The sequence below is a fragment of the Dasypus novemcinctus genome, chromosome 21, assembly GCF_030445035.2.
Source record: "Dasypus novemcinctus isolate mDasNov1 chromosome 21, mDasNov1.1.hap2, whole genome shotgun sequence".
In the NCBI taxonomy this organism is placed as follows: Eukaryota; Metazoa; Chordata; class Mammalia; order Cingulata; family Dasypodidae; genus Dasypus; species Dasypus novemcinctus.
In genome coordinates this window covers 69,698,342-69,708,320 of record NC_080693.1, presented here as the reverse complement: position 1 = coordinate 69,708,320, position 9,979 = coordinate 69,698,342, and positions in this window count along the sequence as shown.

The following is a 9,979-nucleotide window of genomic DNA, read 5'->3' as shown; positions in this document are numbered from 1 at the left end:
CACTGAGCTTTATCCACTCCCCAATGAGAGTTGGTTTTTCCATTTTTTGTTTGTTTTTAGGAGGTAACCAGGATCAAACTGAGGACCTTATTACATGGGAAGCAGTCACTCAACTATGTGAGCCACAGCCGCTCCCACTTGACAGAGTTTGGCACTATAAATATTTGTTGAAGGAATGGATTAATGAACGAATGTATAATTTACATTAACTTTACCATAATAGTATAAATATAACTCTCCTTTCTTAATTGATCTGTGGAATATGTTTTGGGGGGACACAATTGTTTGGGTAAAATTTTATCTTCAGATTTACGTATTTGGTTTTCAGAGGATCTCCTGCTGTTGCCTTAACCTAGCCTTAACCCACTGACCCATGGTACTGTATTTTCAACTGTCTGTACTGTCTCACTGGTGATATCTCTTAGCCTCATCTGCCAGTTTTGGTTAATAGTTTTGTCCTACCAAGATGGAAGTATAAGAGGCTCCAGGGTGCCATTCCCCCACAGAATCTTTAAACAGCTAGCAAAAGCTGGCAGAGTCATCTTCTTTAAAACTCGAGAACAGTTAAAGGGTTGCAGTAACTAAGTGCCAAATCAAGAAAACACAGCACTGACCACCTCACTGGAGCAGTGTGGAGACAGTTAGTGCTGTCACTATTCCTGTTCTGGAGAGAACGGAGTAACCCCTTTGCACATACTGGGGTACCTGCATCTCAGTGCCAATCTATCATGTGGCAGCATGAAAGACTTTATCCAGGAAACTCCTCAGGGGCTCACCCTCCCAGAACTTGCCATGTGAACAGAAAGAGCTTGTGGATAGCTAAGGCAGTAAAAGAAACAAGTCAAAGCAGTCTGGGGCAAAGGATTACTTGCTTTATGTCATACAATAGAGTACAGGGTAGAAAGACTACTTTATAGGGAGTAGAGGGGGCATTTGAATTCCTATAGTGGCAGAATTCCTAAGACTATGAGCAAGCAAAAGCCCAGAGTTCACGCTTTAAAATATTAAAATGTGCAGTGTGCAATAAAAGACTACAAGACAAACAAAGTAACAGGAAATGATGGCCCATCCAAAATAATAAGATAAAATTCAAGAAACCATAAACAAAGAAGACCATACTTTGGACATACCAGACGAAGATTTAAAAAAATGATCTTCAATATGCTCAAGAGATAAAGGAAACATAGAGAGAAAACAAAAGGATATGAGGAAAACAATTAATGAATAATATGAGAATCTCAATAAAGAAATATAAAATTTAAAAAGGAACCAAACAGAAATACTGGAGTTGAAGATTATAATGAACATATGGTTATTATAAAGAACATAATAGCCATATAAATGAAATGACAATTTTCCTAGAGGCTTTCAACAGCAAATTAGAGCTGGCAGAAGAAAGAATCAGTGATCTTGAAGACATGACAATTGAAATGAATCAGGCTGAGGAGCAGAGAGAAAAAAGAATAGTAAAAAAATAGTTAGTGGAATCTGAGAAACCTGTGGGACACCATTAAGCATACCATTATGGGAGCCAAAGAAGGAGAAAAGAGAGAGAAAGGGGCAGAAGAAATATTCAAAGAAATAATGGCAGAAAACTAACCAAATTTAACAAAAAACACGAATATGCACATTTAAGAATCCCAGTGAACCCCAAACAGTATAAACTTGAAGAGAATCATGCCCTGCCACATGTTGCAAACTGTCAAATGCCAAGGTCAAGGAAAGAGTTCTGAAAGCTTCAAGAGAAAAGCAATATGTTATGTACAAGAAAGTCCCCATAAGAATAAGTGCTGATTTCTTATTGGAAACCATAGTAGCAAGAAGGCAGTGGGATAAAATATTTAAACTGCCGAATGAAAGCAATTGCCAACCGTGAATTTTATATCTGACAAGACCATTTTCCAAAAATGAGGGAGAGGGGAGTGGATGTGGCTCAAGCAGTTGAGTGCTTGCTTCCTACATGGGAAGTCCCAGGTTCAGTTCCTGGTGACTCCTGAAAACAAAACAAAACAAAACAAAACAAAACAAAACAAAACAAAACAAAACCAACAAGCAAATAAACAAAAGACCAACCTAGGGGAACTAATGTGGCTCAGTGGTTGAGTGCTATCTTTCTGTATACAAGATTCCAGGTTCAAACCCTGGCCCCAGTGCCTAAAAAAAAAAAAAAAAAAAAAAAGAGGGGAGAGTAAGACATTGACAGATAAACTAAAGCAGAGGAATTCATCACCACTATACTTACAAACAATGTTAAAGGGAGTCCTTCAAGGAAAAGGACACTAGACAGTATATTGCATTAGCAGAAAGAAATAAACGCCATTGGTAAAATCAACCATATGGGTAATTATAAATCCCAGAACTATTGCATTGTATTTTTTGATATGTAACTCCATTTTTTACTTCTTGTAGGTTCTAAATGCAAATGCATAAAAAATAATGATAAATCTATGGTTTTAGAATACAATGTATAAAGATATAATTGGTAATCAATACAAGAAAGATGTGGGGGAAGGAGGGATATAGGAACAGTGTAAGTGTATGCTATTGAAGTTAAGTTGGCATCAAATAAAACATGATTATTATAGATGAAAGATGTTAAAGTTAAGCCCCATGGTAGCCACAAAGAAAATATCTGCAAAATAAATAGAGAAAGAAATGAGAAGGGACTCAAAGTGATACAATTAAAAAATCAAATATATATGAAAGTAGGCATTAATGGAATAATTGAGGGTCAAAAATGATATAACTTCAATGACCAAGTATTGATATGGTAGAAGAAAGTTCTGTATTATCAGTAGTTAATTTCAATGTAAATAGATTAAACTCTCAAAAGGCAGAGATTGGCAGAATGAATAAAAAGCATGACCCAACTATATATGTTTATAAGAGACTAACCTTAAATTCAAAGATACAGTATCTTGAGGTTAAAAGTGAATGGAGGCGGTGGACTTGGCCCAGTGGTTAGGGCATCCGTCTACCACATGGGAGGTCTGCAATTCAAACCCCTGGCCTCCTTGACTCGTGTGGAGCTGGCCCATGCACAGTGCTGATGCGCGCAAGGAGTGCCGTGCCACGCAGGGGTGTCCCCTGCATAGGGGAGCCCCATGTGCAAGGAGTGTGCTCGGTAAGGAGAGCTGCCCAGTGTGAAAGAAAGTGCAGCCTGCCCAGGAATGGTGCCACACACACAGAGAGCTGACACAACAAGATGATGCAACAGAAAAGAAGCACAGATTCCCGTGCCGCTGACAACAACAGAAACGGGCAAAGAAGACACAGCAAATAGACACAGAGAACAGACAACCGGGGTGGGGGGAAGGGGAGAGAAATAAATAAATCTTTAAAAAAAAAGTGAATGGATGGGGAAGTGGATGTGGCTCAAGTGATTGAGCTCCCATTTACCACATGGGAGGTCCTGGGTTTGGTTCCTGGGGCCTCAAAAAGAAGATGTACAAGACAGCGAGCTGATGCAACAAGATGATGCAACAAGAGACACAAGAAGGAAAACATAATGAGAAACACAACAAAGTGGGGAGTGGAGGTGGCTCAAGTGATTAAGCACCTCCCTCCCACTTTGGAAGTCCTGGGTTCAGTTCACAGTACCTCCTATAAAAACAAGAAAGACAAACAGACACAGCAAGTGCAACCAATGAGGGGGTGGGGAGAAATAAAGAAAATAAAATCTTTAAAAATGATTGGGAAAAAAATGATATATCTTGCAATAGTAAACAAATGAGATTTGTGATAGCAACATTAATATAAGATCAAACAGACTAAGTAAAAAACTGTTACAAGGGATAAAGAAGGTCATTGTATACTGAAAAAGTGGTCAATTTAATAAGAAGGCAACAATTATAAACATATATGCACCAAACATCACAAACCAAAAATATATGAAGGAAATATTGACAGATTTGAAGGGAGAAAGAGACAGTTCTACATTAATAGGAGACTGCAATATATTACTTTGAATAATGGATAGAACATCTAGACAGAAAATCAATAAGGAAATAGAAGACTTGAATGATTCTTTAAACCAAATAGACCCATCAGATATGTATAGAACACTTCATCCAACAGCAGCATAAAACATGGATCATTCTCCAGGATGAACCATATGCTATGGCATAAAACAAGTCTTAATAAAATAAAAAAAGTTGAAATCATACAATTTATCTTCTCCAACCACAATGGAATGAAGCTAGAAATCAGTAGGGGAGGACCATGCCCAAGGAGTGCGCCCCATAAGGAGAGCCACCCAGTGCGAAAGAAAGTGCAGCCTGCCCAAGAATGGTGCTGCACACATGGAGAACTGACAGAGCAAGATGATGCAACAGAAAGAGACACAGATTCCCAGTGCTGCTGATAAGGATAGAAGCGGTCACAGAAGAACACACAGCGAATGGACACAGAGAGCAGACAATGGGAGGGGGGAGTTGGGGAAGGGAAGGAGAGAGAAAGAAATAAAAAATAAATCTTTAAAAATAATAAATAAATAAATAAGGTACAGGTCAAATCCTGGCTCCACCATTTATTAAAAGCTGTTGGGAGTGGCTGTGGCTCAAGCAGTTGAGTGCCCACCTCCCACACTGGAGGTCCTGGGTTCCGTTTCCAGTGTTTCCTAAAGAAGACAAACAAACAATGAGCAGACACCAAGCAAAAACACCAAGCAGACAACAAGGGAATAAAAACCAATGATCAAAGAGATGTGGGAGCCATCTGGGGGGTCGGAGTATTAAAAGCTGTTGGAAGGAAGGAAGGAAATGAACGAAGGAAGGGAGGAAGGGAGGAAGGGAGGGATGGAGGGAGGAAGGAAGGAAGGAAGGAAGAGTTCTTGTCCTAGAGGAGCCTCCATGAAGTTGACCATAAATAGTTAAACAGCATTACCCCCTCAGCTGCAATTATGGGAATAGGGCATTTAATGTTTTTGACTGAAATAGTTACAACATCAGTCTTTCTGTGGAACAGGAAAGGAAAATCCATTTTTAGCTCAGGTCCTAATCAAAAAGTAACTCCTCTCTAGGTCCTCAAGAGGCCACATTTCCACCCTTCCTTTTGGAACCCTACACAGCTTCCATGTGGACATGCCCAGGCTAGCCTGCTGGAGGATGAGAGACTACATGGAACAAGGGAAAAACATCCCTGCTGAGGCTCTCTCAGGCCAGTCTGTCCCCACGTGACCTGCCCATTGATGATTGGCAGCTGACCGAAGATCAATGAGTGAGTCCAGCTAAGACCAGAAGCATAGCGCAAAATGCTGACCCATATAATTGTGAACTAAATAAATTATTGTGATTTTACTCACTGAGTTATGAAGTTGTTTGTTACACAGTAAAAGCTAAATGGTACACTCTGCAAGGGGAGCCTGGTCACATCACATGTTTCATAACTATCTCAGTTTGATTTGATTTCGAGACAAACTCTGAAGCAGTCCATTTTTATTCTTTGCATCATCAGCTTTTCTAGCATAATGCCTTGGTGCATTTGTTGAGGGCATGGGCACCATAGTCATATATGTGGGCCTGAATCTAGGCTCTTCCACTTACTAGCCATGTAACCTTGGGAAAGTCACTTGCCTCTATCTGAACCTTATTTTCTCTTCTGTAAAACATGGAAAATAATATCACCCATTTTGATGCTTCTGGTTGTTTATCCAATATCCATTCCTGGCCCCCATACTTTCTTCCCAAGAGAACCCTGATTTTATTCAGGTGTTTATCATTCTCTACCTAGCAGAGTCAGGAGATGATTTCTCCTTATCACAACTAATCATGGAAAGTCCATTACCCTTGATTGTTTTAAGGGTGGTTATATGATTAAATTTTGACTGATGAGACACAAGACGAAATATGCTTCTGGGAAAGATTTCTTCACTCCTCAACAGAAGTCAGAGGAAGAGATAATCCATTTCTCCTTCTGAAGATTGCTTGGTCTGGATGTGAGGCCTGGAACTATAGCAGTCATCTTGTGGTCATGGAAGGGATTACTTGAGGCAAAACCAAAGCTCTGAGGAAGGCAGAGGTGTGGTATGGAAAGGACCTGGTTCCTTGAACTCATCACTAGACCAATGAAATGCAAACCATGAAGCTACTTGTTATATGAGATGATAAATCTCCTTTATTTTTTAAGCCTGTTGAAGTCAGATTTTCTGTTCCTTGCTAACCAAAGCATCCTAAATGATACATCCCTTAGTTTAGTACACAGCAAGCCCTCAATAAATATAAGCTCTTGTTATAATTGTATTGACTTCTTTTCTTCAGTTAAGTGGCTTCAGATCTTGCAGAATTTGGGAAAATACTTTACTGAATTCCACTGACCTTATGATACTTTTGAAGCAGGCTAGTAAGATAGGGAATCAATAGATGGATCTGGAACCTGGTAGAGAGTCCACATGGACATCAATAACCCCCAAGATGGCTGCTGGAAGACCCCACCCCTAAGATCCTGCCATTCAGAACAAAGACTTCCTCTGGAAGCCAGGAGAAGCCTTGGATATTCCCCAAGGACTTTATCATTGGTCTCTCATAAGGGATTGATGGGTGGCATAATCAATCAAAACAGAAAACAGCTGGAACTCCTACCCTGCCATTAGCAAAGTAGTGGAATAATTAACAGTTCAAAAAGCCACGTGCGAGGCCTGAATGTGCACTCTTGCTCTGCCGCTGTCTCACCTCTGGACCGGTTCCTCCTTCTGTGCACTGGTCTTGCCATTTTTCCTCTGCCGTGTAGCCATGCAAGTAAACCTAGGGATTTATAACCTATAATGGAAAATTGTAGCCTGTAAATCAGCCTGCTTTATCATTTTTCAACCCCTTCCTCTCAACTTGGGACCCCTGATCTGTTATTTTCTCTCATTTCTTTTCCCTCCCTGCCTGAATAAATTACTGGCCTAACTTACCCAACGTGCTCTTTTTTTAAAAAAAAAGATTTATTTATTTATTTAATTCCCCCCTTCCCCCGGTTGTCTGTTCTCTGTGTCTATCTGCTGCGTCTTGTTTCTTTGTCCGCTTCTGTTGTCGTCAGCGGCACGGGAAGTGTGGGCGGCGCCATTCCTGGGCAGGCTGCTCCTTCCTTTGCGCTGGGCGGCTCTCCTTACGGGGCGCACTCCTTGCGAGTGGGGCTCCCCTACGCTGGGGACACCCCTGCGTGACCCGGCACTCCTTGCGCGCATCAGCACTGCGCATGGGCCAGCTCCACAGGGAGCAAGGAGGCCCGGGGCTTGAACCACGGACCTCCCATGTGGTAGACGGACGCCCTAACCACTGGGCCAAGTCCGTTTCCCCCAACGTGCTCTTGAAATTCATTTCTGAAGCATAGTCAAAGAACCTAGATAAAATCCAGAAATACTTTTCTCTTTATTTCTGACTCTAGTCCTAGAGCAGGGATCATCACTATAGCCCAGTGGGCCAAATCTAGTTCACTGCCTGTATTTATAAATAAAGTTTTATTAGAGCATGGCTATGCCATTCATTTATGGCTGCTTTCACATCACAATGTTAGAGTTCCGTATTTGCAGTGGAGACCCGATAGCCTGTAAAGCCTAAAATATTATTAGAAAGTGTTTGCTGACCGCAGTTATAGAGCAAATCCTTCACCCCCTTCAGTGAAGATTCACAGAGCGACCTGGTTAACAACGAGGTATCAGCTTTCATCCCAAAGACTCCACTTGACTGGATGTGTTAGTTGGGATTCTTGCCGGGAAGTGACTGAAAACCTGACCCAAACTAGGTGAAGTTAAAGAGGCACCTTATTTTCTAGTGAAACATTGAGTACAAATGTAGCGCCTGGCTTAAGGAATGGCTAGGCACAGGGGGCTCAAACGGTATAATCAGGGTCATATTTCACTCTCTCCTCTTGGCCCCCTTTTGTCTGTGCTCACTGCAATCTCAGACAGTGTCTGCCCCTGAGGGACCCCAGTTGGCCAGCAGTGCCTTTCCTTCCTAGTTTACATCCAGTGCAAAAGAGGTAAAATCTTGGCCTCTACATTTTAATAACACTTTGGGGATTCCCCGTGATTGACTTGATCTAAACACAGAAAATGCTAGAAAGCAAAGAATAATTCTCTACTTACCTTTTATATTTCATGCATTGTTTCCTTGTTGGTTATTTGTCAATGATCAGCACCTAGTATATGCTTAATAAATGTCAATTTGAATAAATGAATTTATAAATATATTTAAATAATTAGAATTGTGAACATTTCTCACATAACTTTTTTTTTTGTTTTCTGCTTTAAAAAATTTTACATATTTATGTTATGACCATTCCTTTCTGTTACTGTCTGTAGACAAAATATGAAACCCAGTACAGAAAGGATACTTACCACATTCATGATGATTGTTGTATCTAGAGAGATGGGTAGGGGAAGGAATTTTCAGTTTTTAAATATAAAACTACTTGTATTAGTCAGGGTTCTCTAGGGAAACAGAATCAACAAGGGATATCTGTCAATAGTATGTGATTCTATAAGAGTCTCTCACACAGCTGTGGGGATGCGCAAGTCCAGGTTCCTCAGGCAGGCTGCAACCAGGGCCTGCAATGAGAGTCCAATGAAGGTTCTTGACGAGTTCTGGGAGACGTTGGCTGTCCAAAGACAAGCTGGGAGATTCTCACTCAATGCTGGAATCACTTCTCTTTTTAAGGCATTCAACTGATTGGATAAAGCGCCACTCATTGCTGATGGCAATCTCCCTGATGGTGTAACTATAATCAGCTATCTATGATTTACCACAGCAGTAAAGTCAATGGTGACTAAAGTCCATAAATGCCCTTGTATTACAGTTAGCCCAGTGCTTGCTTTACCAAACAATTGGGCACAATTACCTGGCTGAGGTGACACAACAGCCTAACTACCACACTACTATTTCAAAATAAGTCTTTAGAAACTTGATTTTCAGTGGCTGCATAATAATCTATCATATGAATATACCATATATTGTTTAGCCAATTTATATTGCTATCATATGAATATACCATTTATTGTTTAGCCAATTTATATTGCTTTCAATTTGTTGTTCTTGTAAATAGTTTCGGGTTGAATAACTTAGTTATATAAATCTTTTTGCATACCTCTGATTATTTCCTTAGAATAGAACCCTAGGAATGGAATTACAGGGTATAGTGTGTTTTGATATTTATTTATAAATTCCTTTTCAGTAAGACAAACCAATTTACAGGTAGGATTTTTTTTTTAAAGATTTATTTTATTTGTTTCTCTCCCCTTCCCCCCCGCCCCACCCCAGTTGTTTGTTCTCTGTGTCCATTTGCTGTGTGTTCTTCTTTTTGTCTGCTTCTGTTGTTGTCAGTGGCACAGGAATCTGTGTTTCTTTTTTTGTTGTTGTTGTGTCATCTTGTTGTGTCAGCTCTCCATGTGTGCAGCGCCATTCCTGGGCAGGCTGCACTTTCTTTCGCGCTGTGTGGCTATCCTTACGGGGCGCACTCCTTGCACGTGGGGCTCCTCTACGCGGGGGACACCCCTGTGTGGCAGGGCACTCCTTGCGCTCATCAGCACTGCGTGTGGGCCAGCTCCATACAGGTTAAGGAGGCCTGGGGTTTGAACAGCGGACCTCCCATGTGGTAAGTGGACGCCCTATTTCTTGGGCCAAATCTGCTTCCCCTCTCCCCCGCCGCTGTGTTCTTCTTGTCCACTTGCACCCTCAGCAACACCAGGAAACTGAGTCTCTTTTTTGTTGTGTCATCTTGCTGTGTCAGCTCTCCATGTGTGTGGTGCTATTCCTAGATGGGTTGCACTTTTTTCACATGGGGTGGCTCTCTTTGCAGGGTGCCCCGATGTGGCACAGCACTCCTTGCACACGGGCCAGCTCATCACATGGGTCAGGAGGCCCTGGGTATTGAATCCTGGACCCTCCCATACAATAGGTGAATGCTCTATCAGTTGAGCCATGTCCGCTTTCCTACATTAAGTAAATTGACAATATTGCATAACTTTCACCACTCTCTATTCCCAGACTAGTTTCATCAA